This window comes from Gymnodraco acuticeps, unplaced genomic scaffold, assembly GCF_902827175.1.
Source record: "Gymnodraco acuticeps unplaced genomic scaffold, fGymAcu1.1, whole genome shotgun sequence".
In the NCBI taxonomy this organism is placed as follows: Eukaryota; Metazoa; Chordata; class Actinopteri; order Perciformes; family Bathydraconidae; genus Gymnodraco; species Gymnodraco acuticeps.
In genome coordinates this window covers 1,509,121-1,530,995 of record NW_022990266.1, presented here as the reverse complement: position 1 = coordinate 1,530,995, position 21,875 = coordinate 1,509,121, and the positions used below count along the sequence as shown (strand labels likewise).

The 21,875-nt window shown below is 41.3% G+C and overlaps 1 protein-coding gene across 2 annotated transcripts in view; it reads right to left on the bottom strand.

Annotated features, from left to right (window-relative positions):
* Positions 1-776: 776 nt before the first annotated feature.
* raly (RALY heterogeneous nuclear ribonucleoprotein) overlaps positions 777-21,875 on the bottom strand; it is a 356,018-nt gene continuing 334,919 nt past the window's right edge. For both annotated transcript variants that reach the window (XM_034220719.1, XM_034220718.1), the window contains exon 9: positions 777-1,060. The gene's annotated coding sequence lies outside the window, so the exon portion shown is untranslated. The remainder of the gene's footprint in view (positions 1,061-21,875) is intronic.

Here is a 21,875-nt window from a genome sequence, read left to right as displayed (position 1 = left end):
AGTTAGAAAAAGGTTTATAACGCTGTGCGAATGGATCTGCGGAGAGCATTTCTCCGCGATCCCAACTCGTCTATTACCAACGTTCAGGGAGCTCTATGCAAGTCAATGGGACTCCCTGATAGTTGAAACTCGACGGTTAAGGGCCCCCCTTGCGTTGGAAAGTGACGACAGGAACCCTGACATAACGTCAACATAGGCCGAGTTGGAAGTGAGAATGTGTTGCGGAAGTACAGCGCCACTTACAGGCCCGGCATATGTACTACAGCGTCTCCAGCGTTTTCGTGTGGACGGACACATTTCTTGAGCCTATTCCGTGTGGACGGAAGACTTTTTGTCTCCGTTTCGTCTCCGTGTGGACTGGGCCTCAGTCTCAACTTGCAAACAACATTGGAAACATATTGTGAAATCCGACCCTACAGTGCATTGTCGGCTTTTTTATGGATATGTTTTTAATTTTAATTTGAAAAGAATTTGCACCAACAAGGTTCCCAAACAACAACCAGTTTTTCTCAGTATGTTGCACGATCATTCCTTTAAATCAGCAGATGTTCTGATGAGCTCCAGCTTTCCAAACGTGTCTGCTGTCAACTGCAGAGATCTTCTTCTCTGTGTGTGTGTGTGTGTGTGTGTGTGTGTGTGTGTGTGTGTGTGTGTGTGTGTGTGTGTGTGTGTGTGTGTGTGTGTGTGTGTGTGTGTGTGTGTGTGTGTGTGTGTGTGTGTGTGTGTGTGTGTGTGTGTGTGTGTGTGTGTGTGTGTGTGTGTGCCAAACCCATTGCCTCAAACTGTTTTGACAGCAGCCTGCTGTTTTACTGTCTCCCTGCAGCTCTGACACAGAGTTTTCTTCTATGTGTGTGTTACTGTGTGTAACTCATCAGTTTATGATGTGTTTTGGCAGTACCCCACTGTTTAAGTGTTTCCTGTGGCTCTGACAAAGTGTCAAGTCTGTCTTTCTATTGTGTGTTTTACGGTTGTGAGTGTGTGTGTCCGGATCCCTGCTGTTTGATGGCCTCCTTTGTCTGTCTCTCTCTCCGTGTGTCTTTTCCTCCACAGTCCAACCTCACTGAAACACAAAAAAACAAAAAACTGTTACCGTTGATTATCCACGATTATATCAAGATTACAGAGACAGATCTGAACAGTACATTGGAAAAGCATGGAGCTTTGTGAGGCTACACATAGATAAATGCTAATGTTGGAATGATAACTTTCTCAACAGGATGATGTAGAAGGCATAATGTGTCGGGTCAACTGCTTTAAGTGGTCATATGTAATACTAATCCATGTCATTAAAATCCATCTTGCTCTCTGTAAAAAATATATTTTCCTTAAATGCTGAACTACCCCTTTAATATTTAATACCAACAGAGGAGTATAAAGAGGGAGGGCAAATTGAGACATTCTGGAGGTTTCTGGAAAGCTTGAAAAAGCACTGCTGAAACTTTTTCAAATAATTGAATTTATGATGTACAGATTTACTGTTGTTCTCCTGGACATGATGAAGTGCGGAAACATCAGGCGAGTAAATCAGCCGGCTGGGTTCATAATGTTTGAATCATTTTCTGAAACGTTGACTCACTTATTTCTCAAGAGGGGATTGTTCAAAGGCAAAATACAAAAATCCAATCCAATTTTAGACCCACAGCTTCAAATAAAACCATGCTACTTTTTCAAATAAGATTTTTAGAGAACAACACATGGACTAACAACAAAGTTGTAGAATTGCCCAACAAGAAACTAACGGAGTTGTTGTTAAAGTAAAATGAGTTTGTTTTGTCACAAAGATAATTAACTTGTGGTAGAATAAAACACGTTACTTTACTTTAAGTACTTTTCACGGGAAATACTAATGTTGTTTATAAATCATTCTGAATGCAGGACCTTTACTTGTAACTTGTGCTTTTACACTGTGGAACACATGATCCCAGCAGAGTCTTCCCCTCTGTCTTTGACAGAGCTGCTGATCTAAAAAAGAAGAGCCTCTTTCTGACATTTATTATGACAACTCTAGGGACTATAGTTTATTTTACTCTGCTCATCAGAGTGGTAGAGCTCAACATGCACAGTGACATCTATGACATTTAGACAAGGAAAAATGCAGTGGATCATTCAAGATCAAAAGGCTGCCCTCATGCATAAATGTAATCGTTGCAGCACAAACACATAAATAAATAAAAACCTGACCTCAACCCCACATGCTTACTGCCTCTTCCAGCTTCTGTCCTCAGGGAGGCAGTACATATCATTCCACCAATGGGTTTATTTCACAATGACTCATCACTAATCCCAGACCCCTGAAACTATGCATTGTTACTTGGACATGTAATAGTTCTTCCTTCCTGTGAAATATAGTTTATTATCTGAAATGTTTCACTTGTGTATAATGCTAGGGATAAGCTTAGTAACGTCTATTAGGGTCAGCGTCAGGGGCGGACTGGCCATCTGTGTGTTCTGGAGAATCACAGAACAGCCGGTCGTCAGCGGGCCGTTGGCGGCCGGCTCGGTTCGCTGACGGCTGGCACCGCCCTTTATTTTGTATGTTTTTAAACGGCATAATTTAAGTTGCGCTGACAGGCGACAGAGGTCCACAGTTTCCCCGCAGCGGTTGGAGGTCCCGCCGTCACCTGTCTCGCCGGGGGTCCTGCCAACTCCTTGTCCTCTTCCGTGGGGGATCCTGCCGACACCTGTCCCGCCGGGGGTCCTGCCTACTCCTTGCCCTGTTGCGTTGGTGGTCCAATCGATACCAGCCCTTGCTCCATCCAGGGTCCCATTGACACCAGCCCATGTCATGTCCAGGATCCCGTCTACGCCTGTCCCACCGGCTCCGGTTCCTGTCCGGCCGACACCGGGTCCTGCCCAGCCTCCGGAGCTGTCCCGTCAGCGCCTACCTGCCCTTCCTCCGGAGCTGTCCCATCAGTGCCTACCTGCCCGTCCTCCGGAGTTGTCCCGTCGCCGCCTTCTTGCCCGTCCTTGTGCCCGGCCCCCTGAGTTCCCCAGCCGCGGTCTTCGCCCTCGAGCCCGGCCCCCTGAGTGCCGCTGTCTTCGCCCTCGAGCCCAGCCCCCTGACTCTTCCAGCCGCTGCCTTCGTCCTCATGCTCGGCCCCCTGAGTTCGCCCGCTGTGACCTTTGCCCCTTTATGAACTCTGCCTTGCCCCCGGCTGTTGATCCAGACCCATCCTCCGGGCCCCCTCCACCCACCTAGTTGGAAATGTTTGACTTAGTGTAGGGACGTCTGGAATCCGTCCCTTGAGGGGGTGGTTATGTCAGGGTTTGAGTTTTGTTGTGTGGTTATTTTTGCTGTTCTGTTCTCCCTATCATGTTTTCCTCCTTGTTTCTTGTCTGGTCCTTCTCCCTGTGTTTTCCTCCCTCTCGTTAGTTTCCCTGGTGTGTCTAATTGTCTTATTGTGTTCACCTGTTGCCCTTGTGTTTCTCCTTCCCTGCCCGGCTGTTTCTCGTCTCGTGATTACCCCTCCCTGTATTTAGTCTTGTCTCTTCCTGTGTTCGGAGTCGGTTCATTGTTTGTTTTTCCCGTCTCCCTCCATGTCAGTCTTCGTCATCTTTTTTGTATTATATCTTCCTTGTGCTTCCTTTGTGTTTTTGCCATGTTTTTGCCATCAGCTTTTAAAATAAAGCTCGCTTTTGTTTTTCTAGACCAACTTACCTTTTTTTTGTAGTCTGCTTTTGGTCCTACCTTTCCCAAACCATAACAGCCTCTTCTCTTTAACCTGTTTTCTTTTCACAAAACTGTGTCTCAGGGCTTCTTAACATTTAAAAACCTATTAATGTGTCATACCCGATTAAAGGGAAGAAACTCAGCTAACTGACTATACGAACCATTTTTACCGAAACAAAACACAAGTCTCACAAGAAAATGAGCCCTGAGCGAAAAAATGCTAACACACTTAGCACAGAACTCTAGGTATAAATACCCTTATTACATATCGGATCTGCACAAACAAGATTATCGATTAGTAAACTGAGATTCCACAGATTCTAGGGGTATAAGTATCATCAATGACTAATCAGAACTCACGACAAGGGGAAGCAAAAATAGACATCACAACACGGAGCTTTACGGAGCAAAAACGAGTCATTAAAACGATAAAAACGCTGCTGAAGGTTAATCCATAGGTTAATCTAATGTGTCTGTGTCACTTTGAAATTATTACTGATAATCCATCGTCATATTTATGGAAAAAACTGAGTTTTCATATATAGCTATTATGATAGCTACAAGAGTGTATGACAGCTTCCGGTTTTGGGCATTCTGGCTGTGCATCACTCTATTCACCAATGGATTAATGTTTAGATGGATTTTAGGAAATTCCCCTCGATTCTATTGGCTCTAACGGTTAAACAGAGATTTCAATCATCAAAATCGACCGATGGGTTCCAGAGATATGGAAAATCCACCCAAATGACCCCAGAAGTGATTTTTTTTTTCTAAATCTCTCTAAAAAGGTAATTTAACTGGAAACAGGGTACTTATATGTTATAGTTTGGATTCCTAAAGCTTGTAGTCTACTATCCCATCATTCAAGGGTGGTTTTCACTATAAGTAATGTTTTTTTTTGGACGTACACTATCATTTAATTTTTTTTACTATGTTCAATCTGAATTTACTTTAAAATAAAAAAATTCTATATTGATTCTGACTCTTCTACATCCAACTAAGGTGCACCGCCTCACAAAGGCCCCTTTAGAGCGTTTCCTGGTGCCTGAGAGGAGGTTTGACCAGGTCAACATCGACCTGGTTGGTCCATTACCCTCCTCTCAGGGCTTTTCCTACCTCCTCACCATGGTGGACAGGATGACTCGTTGGCCGGAGGCGGTCCCTCTCGTGTCAACATCGGCGGCTGACATAGCCCGGGCTTTCATTGTGACGTGAGTGTGTCAGTTTGGTACCCCGTCAGACATTTCCTCGGACCGGGGTTCACAGTTCACGTCCGAGCTCTGGAACACCGTGGCGAGTGGTTTGGGGGTTAAGCTTCACAGGACTACCGCTTATCACCCTCAGGCTAACGGCCTATGTGAACGGTTCCATCGCTCCATGAAGGCGGCCCTGAAGGCCGGCCTGACGGATGGTAATTGGGTCGACAAGCTGCCTTGGGTGATGCTGGGCCTGAGGACCACGCCTAAGGAGGATCTGCAGTGCTCCACGGCCGAGATGGTCTACGGTCAGCCGCTGAGGGTTCCGGGGGATTTCCTCCCAAACGCATCGGCTCCCTGCTGAGGCCGCTGAGGCCTTTGCTCTGATCCCCACTACTGAACTCAGGTGTCCCGGGTTCCCGTGGAGCTCCGCTCGGCGGGGCATGTGTTCATCCGACCCGACACGCACAGAGGCCCCCTGCAGCCCCCTTACAATGGGCCTTTCCTGGTCTTGGAACACGGGGACAAGCACTTGGTGGTCGACCTGAGTGGCAGAACCGAGCACGTCTCGGTGGACCGGGTGAAGGCTGCTCACCTGGACTTGGACCAGCCGGTGGTGCTGGCTCGACCTCCGCGACGGGGCCGCCCCCCGGCCTCGACCCCTCTCACAGAATTGGGGCATGCGGTTCTCCCATCTCTTCCAGCGGCCGCCCCTTCAGAGGTCGCCTCCCCGGCTCCCGTTCTTCGGAGTCGGGGTGGTCGGCTTGTCGTTTCTCCCCGCCGCACAGACTTTGTGTATGAGTGAATTCTGGGGGGTCTTGTGTGGTGACAGTTACGGGACATAATTCACTGATTCATATGGTTCCATAACAGTCTCTCTAAACAATCCATGAATTGTTAATTGCAGTAGTCTGTGAAACAGTCTGTGGTTCTACTCAAACATGTCAACGCTGCAGACTCATACTTGCTGGCGTTCATACATGCAGGGTAGCTGAAAGTAGTATGACTGTAGTGATGCTCCATTTCTGCTTCAGCATGTCTCTCACTAGTTGTCACAGGCGTGGTATGGATCTGCAGTGGCATATTCGTCACCGCTGTCCTCATCAGGCTCTTGCGGTTGTAGGCTGTTGTCTCTTTTTCTGTTTACCTTTGTCTTCTTTATTTACTTCTGGCTGTGTCTCAAAAGGTAGATGGTCACATGACATGATAATGTTTCGATGCAGGACCCTGGATCGCCCCTTACCCTTTTCTGATCTCAATTCATAGATTGGTAAGTCAGACCCCATTTGTCTCACTACTGTGTGAATTGTGTCTTCCCAATAGTCACAGAGTTTTCCTGGGCCTCCTCTTGGCATTAGATTTGTAATCAAAACTCGCTCACCAGGCTGCAGCACTGTACTCCTCACTTTTGTGTCAGTGTTTTTTACTTCTGTCAGCCTGAGCATTTTCGTTTGCAATGGCATATGCTTCCTCCATTCCTTGTTTCCATGTTTCCAGGTAGTCACGATGATTACTGAAGTCTGACTCTGTGTGTAATCCAAAGAGCATATCAACTGGAAGCCTGCACTCTAAAAACAACAAAGAAAATCAACACAACAGTTTGCATCAATATTTATTGAGTTAAGACAACTTCTAATGAAATTGTCTTAAAGCAACAAAGTTATTTGAGTTAGTGGAGAAGGCTTTTCCTCTACAATCAGGTGTTTTTAATTACCACTTACTTAATAATTGGTAGCATAAACACAAGTGTTGAAGTTGAATACTCAAAAGATTAAGTTGCTCCAACTTGTTTTACCACATGATTTAAAAGGAATTTTAAGTTGTATGTACTTAATTACCATCATTGTGAACACACGTTTTTAAGTTGACAACCATTTATAAATGAAGTTGCTCCAAATATATTGTATTCAATAGTTTTTTTTCTTAGCTTTTTCATGTTTTTGCCTTTAAAGAAATAAATTAATTGATTCCACAACAAAAATATTAGGAAATTCACTTTTATTTTGAACTGCAGTTGTTTATTTCAACACATGATGTTTCAATCAGGAGAGAATTCATTTTGTTTGAACATTGACACATGCCATATGATAAGGTGCATGAACACTTGAAATCACAGCTGACTGCAGGAGAGAGGAGAACCATTTTATAGTTTGGCTGCAGCACGTTGATTGGCTGCTGGAGAATGAGGTGAAATGTGATAGGTTAAAGAGAACGGCTGTGATGAGCTGATTATATGCAGCTGCAGAGTGAATGTATATAAACCCAGTCTTCCTGGAAGAACTTGCGCTGAGCTTCATTTAAATCTTGAGAAAAAAGATAAATAACACACATTTAAATTGCCCCACAAATAATAAATAAACACATGAGCCATATTACCATGGGACATGGGGACACAGCTAATACATGCTGCCATCACAACGAAGTTAGAGGCCTTTGCATATTTAAAACCAGTGCCAAATGTGTATAATCTGTAAAGTTGTTGTAAAACTACAGAAACAAACTCTCAATGGCCACCAGTCTGCAGATCACACACATCCATTTTACAAAAGATGTAACAAAGATGTTTGCACTGCCGACAGTCATTATTTCAAACAGTAGGAACACATTTAACGCAGAATGCTCATTCATTTGTTTCCCTCGACCACGATGGCTGCCATCGTATGGTCAGATCCTGGGGTGGACCGGTCACTGATGAAGGCGATATTCATGTCCTTTTGAAGCACATTGAATAATAGATTAGCACATAAGAGATAATGAATTAGGTAACTGCATACTTTTTAAACTGTCACTCTTAGCGAATTCAGAGCCATTATTACCAGCTGCTAAAGCAACGCTGCTATTGTTTTCCCCTATTGAGTCTGCATGTGTGTGTCGTCATGGCAACGTGGTCCTGAAGACACACAGAGGTGCTTTTGAGTACTTTGCCTAGTGTTTAAATGCATGTGGTGGACAGATGTTGTCAATCACAACCGTGCAAGTTTTAGTAACTTCTCATCTTTTTTGCAGGTTCCATACAATATGTGAACTGGAGCAGAAGAGCAGAAGCCACTTTTCAAATGTTACACAATCCTTTTCCCATGCCATTGCTGTCAACACCTATCCATGCTGAACGTTGCTAAGATATTATTGATTGGGGCATAGCCAAAAGTGCAATATGCTTCAAAATGTAGCTGACAGAGAGCAGTGCTTTTGTCCTGTGTTTTTACACTGTGCCCGTGGATTTAATTTAATTTTAAGATTTTTAATTACGTCGCTAAACTCCTTTAAAAAGGTCCTCTTCCTTTTCTCCAAGGTACACGACAAGGCATCGGATGGCTATAGTTCTCTGCGTACTTCAATTGTATTGTGCTATTTTTGAAAAAGGAAAAAAAGAGAAATGACCTAAATGAATATATTCTGAATGGGTGACTGCCAACAACTTGCATTTCAATGACAACTCTAAATAAGGATCCTACCTCAAGAAGCATGTCCTTGATCTGCTTCACGAGATTCATTTTGAATAAAAAGCGATATCACAATAGTAACCAAAGTATTTGTACTCTCACAGTAGCCTCTACTACTTTGTATCTTCTCACAGAACTATTCACAGTTCAAAGGCTGCTAATGTTGGTCAAACAGCAATTTGCCTATGCACTGCAACTACAAGGCTATCTACTGTATTTGAATGACAAAAGATGACACTCACCTTAAAATGTCCTTTGTATAGTATTTCTATTTGTCTTAACTGTGGGAACTTGTCCAGGCATCTTAAGTGGGAGTGGACTTGAAATCCTTAACTCAAGGTGTAGAACAATTAAGTTATCAAGCCAATTGCATTACTTACTACAACTTGAATTTTGTTTTAAGTCAATTAACGCAGAAATCAGAGTTCAAATTACACACAATATTAAGTTGATGTAATTACCAACATTATTACGTCAACACAACTTATAAACTAATGTTTGCAACTTAAAATGTTTATCTAAATCAATTAACTCACATTTTTATCTTGCAACCATGCATTTCATTAAGTGGAGGTGAAAGGTCACCTGAATTCGTTTTTAGAGTGTGGGTGACCTTCCGAACAGTAGAAATAATGGTGAGTAGCCTGTAACTTCACACCGGGTACAGTTATAGGCATACAACATTTTGCCCAGAGACCCTTTTCAGTTTGATTTCTGTGTCTCTTTCAATGTCTTACGCATTTGTAACAGGGTCCTGTTCATACGCTCCACTTTTCCATTTTTTTCAAACTCTCTCCCTTTTGCCATGGTGGATGCGAGAGGGAAAACCTAATTTCAGAGCGAAGTCATTGAAGATGAGGTTTGCAGCAGTTTTTCCTGACTTTGATGTGGTAGCGTATGCATGGGCAAATCTTGTGAAATGATCAACAATGACCAGGATGTACTCATATCCACTTTTGCATCTTTCGAGATGGAGGAAATCAATGCATACAAGTTCAAAGGGTTGTGTTGTCATAATATTTGTCAGGGGAGCTCTTGTTTCATGGCATGGCTTTTTCGGCATGATACAGGTGCAAGCTTTAGACACATAGTGCTCAATGTCAGACTGCATATATAATAATAATAATAATTAATTATACTTGTATAGCGCTTTTCTAGAAACTCAAAGAGGCTTCGACAGAAAATAAAAAAAACACAAAGAAAAATACAAAAAGAGATAAACAAAACAGAACATAGGGGGGTGGTCAGTGGTTGAATGCAGTGTTGAACAGGTGGGTTTTGAGTGATGTTTTGAATGCGGTGAGGGAGGAAGAATCTCTGATGGATTGGGGTAGTGAGTTCCAGAGGGTGGGTGCAGCAACGGAGAAGGCCGGAGAAGAAACGGTTGCGGACCAGAGATAATGTACGTTCAACTCCTTGATGTCCCATGTTATTGTGCAACCCTTCAAGCACTTTTTCTTTGAGTTTTTCTGGTAGGACTAACAGTCTGCAGTGGTCATGTACAGCATGCCATCATTGTCTATTGTCAATTTGTCCAACTCTCTGAAAAGGCATTTTGTTTTTGGGTTAAATGCTTTTAACTCCCTGTGTGGCAATTTAGAATCTGACAGTTTGGACTCCAACACAGGCCTGATGACTGGATCACATTTGTGTGCCTCTCTTATTTTATCTCTTGGTATGGGGCTGATTGATGCATTGGCTGTGTCGTCTTCAACTGAAACTGACATGGATACAGCTGAGAGTGACCAGGTTGCAGAGGACTCTTTCTGTACCTCAACTGCTTGTATTGTGGCCGCGATAGTGGCAGTTCCACAGAACATTTACTTATCAGTGACTCAACATCCAGCGGCATCCTAGATAAAGCATCAGCATCACCATTCGCCTTTCCTGGCCTGTACTTTATTGTGAAGTGGAAATCGGCCAGCCCGCATTTAATTTTGCAGTGGACAGGATGTAGGTAAGGGGGTTGTTGTCGCTGTACACAGTGAAGGTGGGAGCATAGTACAAATAATTTGCGGAACTTTTCAGTGATTGCCCATTTCAGAGTTAGAAATTCTAGTTTGCCTGCATGAAAGTGGAAAGTGGTTCTTCTCAGCTGCTGTTAATGTGCGAGAGCCATAAGCAATAACCCTAAGCTTGCCGTCTTGTTTGTGATACAGTACTGCTCCCAAGCCTTGGTAGGATGCATCAGTGTTTAAAGTGAATGGCTCTGTGAAATCAGGGAAACCCAAAACTGGTGGGTGGAGCAAACAGTCAATCAGTTGTTTAAGTGCCTGTTGGTGCTCTTCAGTCCACGAGATTGGGTTTTCACTTTCTTTGGTTTTGTCTTTTTTTTGGTTTTCAGGGACTCCATGTGGATCTGCTTTCAGTAGGTCATACAAACAGCTGGCTTTTCTGGAGAAATATTTGATGTACTGTCTATAGTAGGTGAGTAGACCAAGCATTTTCCTGAGCTGTTCCACGTTCTGTGGTCTGATGTCTTTCAGTCCTCTAACAGCTTCAGAATCAGCTGGATCAACTTTGCTGCCCTCTGAAGAGACTATCCTGCCTAAATAACGGACCTACTGCATAAAAAGATCACACTTACTTGGGTTGAGTTTGATGCCATACTCTCTGAGGCGCTGCAACACTCTTCGTGTGTTGTTTAAATGATTTTCAAAGTTTTTACTGAAGACTAGTGTGTCGTCCAGATAGGGAATGCAAATGTCCCGGAGCCCTTCCAAACAATCCTCCATACAACGTTGGAAGGCTGCAGTAGCATTCATGAGGCCAAAAGGCATGCATATCCACTCATAAAGTCCCCACAAGGTAACAAAAGCTGTCAGTTGTCTGCTTTTTTCAGAGATAAATCCCTGGTGATAAGCCTTAGTCTAGGAGCGAGAACCAGTAATTACCACCTAAGCCGTCCATGATGTCCTGGACACGAGGGATAGGTTGGCAGTCTGGATGAGTCTTCTTGTTCAGGTCTCTGTAGTCTATACACAACCTCAGGGTGCTGTCTTTTTTCCTTACACACACGACAGATGAAGAATATCAAGAGGTTGACTTTATGACCCAGTCCTGTGCGATTAGCAGAGGTGTTTTACTCAAGTCACATGACTTGGACTCGAGTCACCAATTTGATGACTTTGGACTCGACTTGACAAAATCACAAAAGACTTGGACTTGAACACCAATGACTCGAGCCTTATGACTTGAGGTGACTTGATAATTTAATTCAGAGGTCTCCAACACGCCGATCGCGAGATGCCGCTAGAAGAGCAGCCTCCCGTCGGGGAGAGCAGAATCTCCAGCCGCTCCTACTCTTGCGGAGAATCCTTGCAGGCAGGGGCGGGTCTTTATTTAGCTGGGCCACCATGCGGCCAATCATATACGAGGACACACTAGGATCATACCATTATGTGAAATAAGGGTGGGGGGCACAGCATGTGTAGTGGTACAGGCCAGCTGCACAGAGCGACGGGGAGACAGGGAGAAGGATTTAAATGCAAGCGCGTCGGAAAAAGTCAAGAAATGAGCGAAAACCGAAAAAAGAAGCAGCATCTGGCTGCTTTTCAATGATATTGGAGAAAGCAAAGCTGAGTGCAGGATTTATAAAAATGAAAATAACCTTCAGAGCAGGGTTATTTTTTTGGTAACCACTCAGGATTTATTGCCAGAGGAGGGAGAAGTTCAGATCTTGTACTTGAGTAAAAGTACCTGAATGAAGGAATACTCGGTTACAATAAAAAGTCCTGCATTCAAAATGTTACAAGAAAAAGTACAAAAGTAATAGCATCAAAATATAGTTAAAGTACCACCTGCAGCGGGATCTAGATTCAGGAGTTCTTTTCCCCAGACTGCCTCGCTGCACATTATCCCTTGCATAAAGATAGATTGTGGGTCCCTTATAACATGTTGTACACAGTGGAAATAAACATTCTGGTTACCTCAACATCAGGGATCTTATACATTAAACTCCTTCTGAATCAAACCGTCACGGTAGCATTACCTTACTGATCCCTCTTCAAATAGAAAAAAACACGTTACTTTACCAGCAGAGTGAAAATGGATTATTAAAATATTACTGTGACTAATAAAGAGCGGTTTGATTATTAAGTATTATTCTGTTGATCGATGTTATTACATTTGGTGAAAAGCACATAATGACTTGTTTAAGACTCGTTTTGTCAAAGTTTAGGACTTGGACTTGACTTGAACTTGCCCATCCTGACTTGAGACTTGACTCGGACTTGAACGCAAAGACTTGAGACTTGACTCGGACTTGAGCGCAAAGACTTGAGACCTGACTCGGACTTGAGCGCAAAGACTTGAGACTTGACTCAGACTTGAGCGCAAAGACTTGAGACTTGACTCGGACTTGAGCGCAAAGACTTGAGACTTGACTCAGACTTGCAAAACAATGACTTGGTCCCACCTCTGGCGATTATATCATGGATGTAGGTCTTCATCTCTTGGTACACTGGTCGTGGCACTGACGTGTATGTGCGTCTGACAGGTTCAGAGTCTTTGAGAGAGATGTTCATTTGCAATCTTTCAATGCAACCAATATCATTGTCTGAGGTTGGAAAGGAATGACACTCTTCCCTTAGCATCTGTCTGACTACTTTTCTTGGCTCTTCATTCAGGTGACCTAAATCAACTGGTGGATCCCATTGCTCTTGACCATTACAAGGGGTTTGAATACTGGTGTGATTCACTGTGACTGGTGTTGTAGTTTTTTCAAAAATCTGGGCAGGTTACACTGTCACAATTGTCTGTACTGAGCCAACTTCAGTGCGCCCTGGCAAAACAATGTCATGGTCCGTTAGGTTAGAAACATCAATGATGATGACTGGAAAAACACATTTCTTGACTCTGACTAGTGTGTCAAATAACTCAAGTCCATCTGGCCACTGGGGGTTGATATCGGGCTGAAATAAGATAGTCATGTCATCTTTAAAGGGCTGGGAAGACAAAGACGACAATCAATCTGAATGCTGCTGTGCTTTGGTACTGCAATATTCTCTTTCTTAGTTTTTACTGCATACTCATCGGTCTGCTCTGCACTAACAGCCTGTATAAAAGCTCTCACCTTGTTTCTTTTGAGACTTGGGAAGGCTGTACTGCACTGTACCGTTTAGTCTTTTCACTCTTTTCCACCACTGGCTCAGATAATGAAAAACAACAAAATAAGTTACCATAGCTATGCAGATGACACCCAGATTTACGTAACAATTTCACCAGGAGACTATGCTCCAATTCAAACACTGTAAGTGTATTGAACAAATCAATGACTGGATGTGTCAGAACTTTCTCCAATTAAACAAAGATAAAACTGAGGTAATGGTTTTTGGAGCCAAGTCAGAACGTATAAAAGTTAGTGCTGAGCTTCAGTCTGCAATGTTCAAAACAACAGATAAAGACAGAAATCTAGGTGTAGTCATGGACTCTGACCTGAGTTTCAACAGTCACATTAAAACAGTTACTAAATCAGCCTACTATCACCTAAAGAATATATCTAGGATTAAAAGACTAATGTCACAGCAGGATTTGGAAAAACTTGTCCATGCTTTTATCTTCAGTAGACTGGACTACTGCAATGGTGTCTTCACAGGTCTCACTAAAAAATCTATTAGGAAGCTGCAGCTGATTCAGAACGCCGCTGCTCGAGTCCTCACTGACACTAAGAAAGTGGATCACATCACTCCTGTTCTGAAGTCTTTACACTGGCTTCCTGTGTGTCAAAGAATAGATTTCAAAATACTGCTGCTGGTTTATAAAGCTTTGAATGGTTTAGGCCCAAAATACATTTCTGACCTCCTGCTAAATGATGAACCATCCAGATCTCTCAGGTCTTCAGGGACTGGTCAGCTTTCTGTCCCCAGAGTCAGAACTAAACATGGAGAAGCAGCGTTCAGTTATTATGCTCCAAATATCTGGAACAAACTCCCAGAAACCTGCAGGTCCGCTGCAACTCTGACTACTTGTAAATCCAGGCTGAAGACTTTAATTTTTGCCGCTGCTTTTAATTGATATATTCATATCTTAAACTGCACTGTAACTTTTATTATCTTTGCTTTTAAATGTCATTTTATATCATTGCTTTTAAATGAGTGTTTCTAGATATCATTTTATAATAGTTTTCTTAATGCTCTTAATGTCTTTCATTTTTGTAAAACACTTTGAATTGCCTTGTGCTGAAAGGTGCTATATAAAGAAACTTGCCTTGCCTTAATCAAAGGGAGAAAGCTGTACAGGTATGGATTTATTATTTATTCAAATCAGTCTGAAGTTAAATTGGATTTTAAACAATAGAAAATAAATAATGCTGACTTTATAACTACATAAAGTGGCAACAAATGTGATATACATTACATTTTTGAGAATTGTACGACAATCAGAATAACCTGTTGACAAAGTGTCTACTTCAGTGCTTCACATCAGTCATGGAGAAAAATGACTCTACAATAGTAACCCTGCCTATGGGAATACCAGACTATGTTGAGGAACTTATGATTGAGATAAAGAGACAACGTGAGGTGTCAGGAGACTTCAGACATAGTCCAAAGATTAAGTCGGACATTTTTGGATCTTTGTCGTCACAAATCATCAAATGTAAAGCCTATCCCTCAAGTGATGAATTTGATTCAGTAGCTGTAGTACTAGCGAAGGGAGCAAGGTTTTGTTCCTGGCTTTTTTGTGTGAAAGATGCAAAAACGACAAACCACCACACAGGGGCGTTGTTAGGACCTTGAAACATTTGGGGCTAGCCTAGCCGAGAATTTTTTTTTCCGTGGGTGCTTGGAACATAGTGCTAAGCTTTAAACTGTGCAAAGACATATCAATATAGCCTTAATAGCCAGATGTCACTCTTCTATGTGTATAGAGTGTGTTTTAGGCGTAAAGTGGTCCATTCTTACTTAGCAGCGTTCATTTAGAATTGTCACAGTTAGCTACTTAATAATGCTTGTTGAATACCGTGAAACACATTGTATTTTAGTACATGAATCATGATATATATCTAATATCTGAGTATGTTTAATCCTGTATTTTGAGGTATAACATGTGTACAATGTGTATAACTTTATAGTAAAGATATTCTGTTCTATCTGCCAGTATGCAAATAGCGTGAAGTCTTGAGCTTTTTATAAGTGCAGGAACACACCTATGACCCGCACATGCACGGTTGTGGCACGAACACCAAAACAGAAACATATGGACATAGGTTGCTATATAACAAGTGTGCAAATGTATTTAGAATCCTATCCATGTTACCCTTTTGTTTTAGTAGTGGGTGGACCTATCATCCTCTAGGTCTAGGGGGGTCCAGAGGCATACTCCCCTGGGAAGATTTGTTTTTAAATGTTGAAGTTAAATGCATCAATCTGGTGCACTTTGAGAGCAACATTTGGGACTAGATCTATTGATACATCTCTCAATAACATCCATGTGAAGCAGAACTGTAAACAGATTTACTTTTTCTTTATGCATATTTTACAAATCACTCCCCTTTTAAACTGTATTTTTGTTTTACTGTCCTATAGTATGAATTGGAATTATTTGATACCTGTTATTCTCTTATTTTTTAGAACTATAATGATCATATAAAGGTATGCCTTGGAAATACTTGTTTACATAAATAGTGACATAAACATTTGAGACTGAGATAACTTGTTTGCCACGTGTCTTTTTAGAACTCTGCACGTCATAGTTTATATATTTACGTTTCAATTTGGTGCGCTAATTTTGCAGAACATTCTGAACTTAGACGCTCTGTTATTTATTGTCAAAAGGATAGGTAAAATAAGGACCTATTTTAGTTATCATTTAACATCCTGCAATTAGCCTACTCTGATAGGTGTTAAAAGGAATACCATTTTAGGAGGTTACATTGAATTGAAGAACATAAATAAATAAATACAATAACATATTTATTCTTAAAAAGTATTAATTTCGATTTACTAAACCTTTCTAATAAAATCCTGTTAATTTAATCCACTGAATATTCCTGCTAAAATGGAGAAAAAAATATTTCTTGTTACAAATAATTAATTTGATTTATTAAAAACATTTCTAATAAAATCTTGTTTAATTGGTTGAATACTTCTGTTAAAATGGAGGAAAGAATATTTTCTTGTTTAAATATAATGAATTTGATTTGTTAAAAACATTTCTAGTAAAGTCCAGTTAATTAAATCTGCTGAGATTTTAAAAGAGCTTGGGTTTAAAGAAACGATTTCATGTTTAAAATGGATATTTATGTGCTTAGTCTGCCCAGTCTATTTGAAACATATTCACAATTAAGGCAGCAGTTGCCAAACAAGTGTATTGTTTACATGCTTTATTTATTTTGATAACCTGCAAGTTCTAAATGCATCTTTCTTGTTTTCAAAGGTTTTTCACCTACACAAAATGGCCCATTCAGCAATTGGACATTTGGTTTAAGTAAACTGCTGAAATAAAAAGTATGAAAATAAAAAGCTGTGTCATTGGAGTGAAATCCTGTTTGAAAGTCCGGTAGATGCCTTAAGTCCCTTTCAAGTGGGGAACTCTACACCAAAATCAGAGGAGACTTGACAATAGGATAGCAACAAGTAGTCAAGATAGTCAGATTAGCTTCGGTTGCTATGCTAACATCACTCCTTTTATACCAGAGAAACTTTTATAACAGCGTTTTGATGCCAAACAGCGTCAATTCAGACTGAAACACATTCACTTATGGGGAATTGGGGATATGTATCAGCTGCTTGTGTGACAGTCAGACAGTGAATACTTTACAGCGGTCGCTGCCGTGAGTTAACGGTAGAATAAACTCTGCCGTGAATTAATGGAAAACTAAACTCCGGTGGACGAGCAGCACTGCAGCTGTCAGTAAATGCCGCTGAACCACATTAATAAACAATGAACCACGGCACTCTGGAGAAAAGTATAAGAGTTGAGAAGTAGTTATTTAATTTAATCTGGCTTCGTATGATTAAAAGCAACACGATCATCGACCCGACGCAGTCCCCTATTGTTGTGAGCGGCGTTGGGGAGAAAATCAGCTACGTAAACGGTGGTGATGTCATGATGCAGCAGCGGCAGCACCAGTCGGGCTCTGAGCGGTGGAAACACAAGTGGTGCTACAGAAACGAACCAGTTAAGCACCAGAAAATCACAAAAACGGACCTTGAACCAGAACCGGTTTGGTGGAAAAGGGGCATTAGACTAAAGCAGGGGTGCCCAACCTTTTTTGACCCGAGAGCTACTTTTAAAGTTGCCAGTCTGCCGAGATCTACCAGTCCAAATAGAGAGGCGTAGCCATTACTGACAGCCTACTACCAGGTAAATACACACTTCTACTTGTATAAAACTGACCTTTGTACGATGAATACTTCATAAAATACTGCAGATCCTTTATCTTACCTCTTTCTAATCTACACACATACAAGTATTTAACTGAAGTTACACAACAGTGTTGTTGATACAGAGTTTGAGTTTATTCACACGTCACATACTACAGTGGGTAATGTTTTCAAGAAACATTGAACAGTGCTGCCACATATGACACAGGAAAACAAGAAAATACTCTGAACCCTTTCTTTGCCATTATATAAAAATAGTGTTGCTACAAAAGTATACATTCGGCTTACTAATAAGACAACTCAGATCTGAAGCTACACAGGAATCTGCAGCCAAAGTGCAATAAAAAAGACAAAATTAATAGAATCAAACCATTTTTTTGTTACATTTTAGTAGAATATAAAAATAAATGCCTTTAAAATAGGATGCAAGCAACACTAGCTTCTTAACCTGAATTGATAATAGACTATAATCAATTTAAACAGAACAGATCTTAATGTTTGCATTCTTATACCATTTTGTACAATAATTATAATGAATAAGTTCAAACAAACTAAAACTTACAGCTGATTAATAACGGTATCTAACTTGAGTTTTTATTATATCAAAAACCTGTTGAAATGCTACTGTTATTTTTACTGTCCCCAAAAAGCGCATCAGCAGCCTCCAGGAATGCTTCTTTCACAACTTTGCCGTCTTTGAAAGACTTCATGTGTTTCGCAAGAACGTGACTGACACGATAAGATGCTATGGTAGCAGCCTTGCTCTTGTTGTTGGGCCTGGTGAAAATGGACTGCCGTGCATTTAGCTGTCCTTTCAGGCCCCTCCCCTTTTGGGAGCGTAGGGCAGAATTAGGAGGGAATTCCGTCTCGTAGCGTTTGTGCACTGTTTTGAAATGTCGCTCCTAAATTACCCTTCTTCGATAAAGCCACGCTCACATTGCAGATGAGACAGATGGACTTTGAATTGGAATAGATACAAAAATAATCATCCTCCCACTCGGAGTGAAAATTATATATGTTGGGCTTTTTTGCTTCTGCCATAATTGCGGTCTTGTGTGTGTGCGGACTGTCACTCCTGTTGACACGGTCGGACAACAACGTCAGCGAAATAGTGCCCACTGCCCACGAGCCACGCCCCGACACATGGGGTCACGCCGGCCAATCACAAAGCTTTGATGCGTTCAAGTGCATTATTCTGGCACAGGAACATTATGTTACAGGACATTAACGATAAAACAGAATGTTGTCGTTCTATTTTTAGACACATCTCGCGATCGACTGGGAATCTCCTCGCGATCGACTGGTTGGGCACCCCTGGACTAAAGTGAACTATCTAAACACTCAGAGAGTGCTTTACTTCACTGAGCTGTAGTTATCTGAGCCTCTTAATCTGACAGGAGAGGACTCTCCTCCACCTTGTTGTAGAAACAGCTGTTTATATCCGTTAGCTTAGCTATCTAACCAGATGCTAACAACAACAATCCCCAGTATTGGTGCGCTCTCTCGCTCGCAAGCTTACTCACACAAAATGCGCTCGTGCCACACACACAGGGCCAAGCTTGAATGACACACAAAGACCCAGAAGAACTTTTACTACTTCAATGGCTTTATTGTATGATCATATGACAGATGAACAGACCGCCACTGGGTTAAACTAAAGACACAGTTACGCAAAAAACGCAGCATGTGTACAGCTCATGGTACAGCTCCAGGGGCGTATCTTGGGCCTGGAAACATTAGGGGCTTAGCCCACAGTGGCGGCGCCATAGATTTTCTTTTGGGGGTGCTGTGGGGTAAGTAGTTATAATCATACCCCTTTCGTCTCATTAGTATGCATGAAAAAGTGACAGGGGACACGCCCCCAATTATACAAATGAGCTAAGTCCCGCCTCCCATTGTTCGAGATCCTTTAATGTGAGTGGGTACAATTATGTTAATGAGCTAAGTCCCGCCTCCCTTTGTTCGAGATCCTTTGATGGGTGTTATAACAGGTAGGTGTGAAAAGCCCCCTTGTGTAGTGCCTTTGTTGTCTAATTCTTTGATGTGTTGATTAAGGCAGTCTCTTTGAAGTTATGCTGTCTGGCCCCTGTCCCCTCACACCCCTTTGTAGTATAATCCTTTGATGTGAGGTGTTATAACAGGTAGGTGTGATATAAGCCTCTGATGTTAATCTAGGTGTTGATTAAGGCAGTCTCTTTGAAGTTATGCTGTCTGGCCCCTGTCCCCTCAGAGTTGTATAATCTAATTAGCCTTTGATGTTTGCCCTTTGATGTGAGGTGTTATAACAGGCAGGTGTGATTTCACACTGGTGTGTTATAAGCCTTTGATGTTAATCTAGGTATATCTTTGAAGTTATGCGTGAGACTGTCTAGCCCCCCGCCCCCTCCCAGCCCAAGCCTCTCCCCCTTTCTCCTTTTTTGATTCTGACTCTTAATGGCAGTTTGTGATTTTGAGGCTATTTCAGTGAAACAAGGCTGTTTTGAACATTTGACAGATTTATGCTTAAATTCTCTGAGAAAGTTACTGAAAGATACACTTTTGTGTATAAAAGCTGAAAGGTAGATAATGAAGTACTTTGTTTTAGTAGATTTCGTTAAGAATATGACTCTTAATGGCAGGTTGTGATTTTGAGGCTATTTCAGTGAAACAAGGCTGTTTTGAAACATTTGACAGATTTATGCTTAAATTCTCTGAGAAAGTTACTGAAAGATACACTTTTGTATTTAAAAGCTGAAAAGTAGATAATGAAGTAGACTTTGTGTCAGTAGATTTCGTTAAGAATCTGACTCTTAATGGCAGTTTGTGATTTTGAGGCTATTTCAGTGAAACAAGGCTGTTTTGAAACATTTGACAGATTTATGCTTAAATTCTCTGAGAAAGTTACTGAAAGATACACTTTTGTGTATACAAGCTGAAAAGTATATAATGAAGTACTTTGTATTAGTAGATTTCGTTAAGAATCTGACTCTTAATGGCATTTTGTGATTGAGGCTATTTCAGTGAAACAAGGCTGTTTTGAACATTTGACAGATTTATGCTTAAATTATCTGAGAAAGTTACTGAAAGATACCATTTTGTGTATAAAAGCTGAAAAGTAGATTACATTACATTGCATTTAGCTGACGCTTTTATCCAAAGCGACTTACAATAAGTGCGTTCGTCCAACAAAATACAACTTGAAGAAAACAGAATCATATAAGTACATCAGGTTTCATAGAGCAAAAACATTTCAAGTGCTACTCAACTGGCTTTAGAAAAGCCAGTCCTTTATTAGTATAAAAGTGCTTCGTTAATAGTTCTATCGCTCGAAGTGGAGTCGAAAGAGATGAGTTTTCAGTTTGCGCCGGAAGATGTGCAAGCTATCTGCCGTCCTGATGTCAATGGGGAGCTCATTCCACCATCCTGGAGCCAGGACAGCAAACCCACGTGTTTTCGCCGTTGGGAACTTGGGTAGATAATGAAGTACCTTGTTTTAGTAGATTTCGTTAAGAATCTGACTCTTAATGGCAGTTTGTGATTTTGAGGCTATTTCAGTGAAACAAGGCTGTTTTGAAACATTTGACAGATTTATGCTTAAATTCTCTGAGAAAGTTACTGAAAGATACACTTTTGTGTTTAAAAGCTGACCACTACCAATGAAGTACTCTGTTTGAGTAGATTTCAGCACACAGGGTCTGACAGAAAAAACATAACATTTTTAAGTATCTAATAATATACTATCCACATAATATACTAGTTTAACCCCTACCAAAAAAAAAACAACATTTAATAATTACATGATATTATAAAATAAAATGAAAAGTACTTACCATAGTTTTTCAAGATCAGATACAGGTCAAGAAAATGCATAGAGGAGGTATGGTGCTGGCTCATTAGCCCTCTCACTCTTCTTAGAATGATCCTGTGCAATTTTTAAAAGTTGAACTCCTATCCCCTTATACACCAAAATAACAATAGCCCTTAATTAACACTAATCATTTAAAAAAAAAACCTTACATCTAATTTCAGAGAGGACAACTAAAAGTGTAAGGTTTCTTTTTTTAAAACTAACTCCATCCCCTCGCTTCTCACCTCACAGAGAGTGTCTTAATCAACATATATAGATTAACATCCCAGGCTTATCTCAAACCCTCACATCAAAGGCCAACTCCAACGTGTGTGTGTGTGTGTGTGTGTGGTGTGTGGTGTGTGTGTGTGTGTGTGTGTGTGGGTGTGTGGTGTGTGTGGGGTGTGTGTGTGT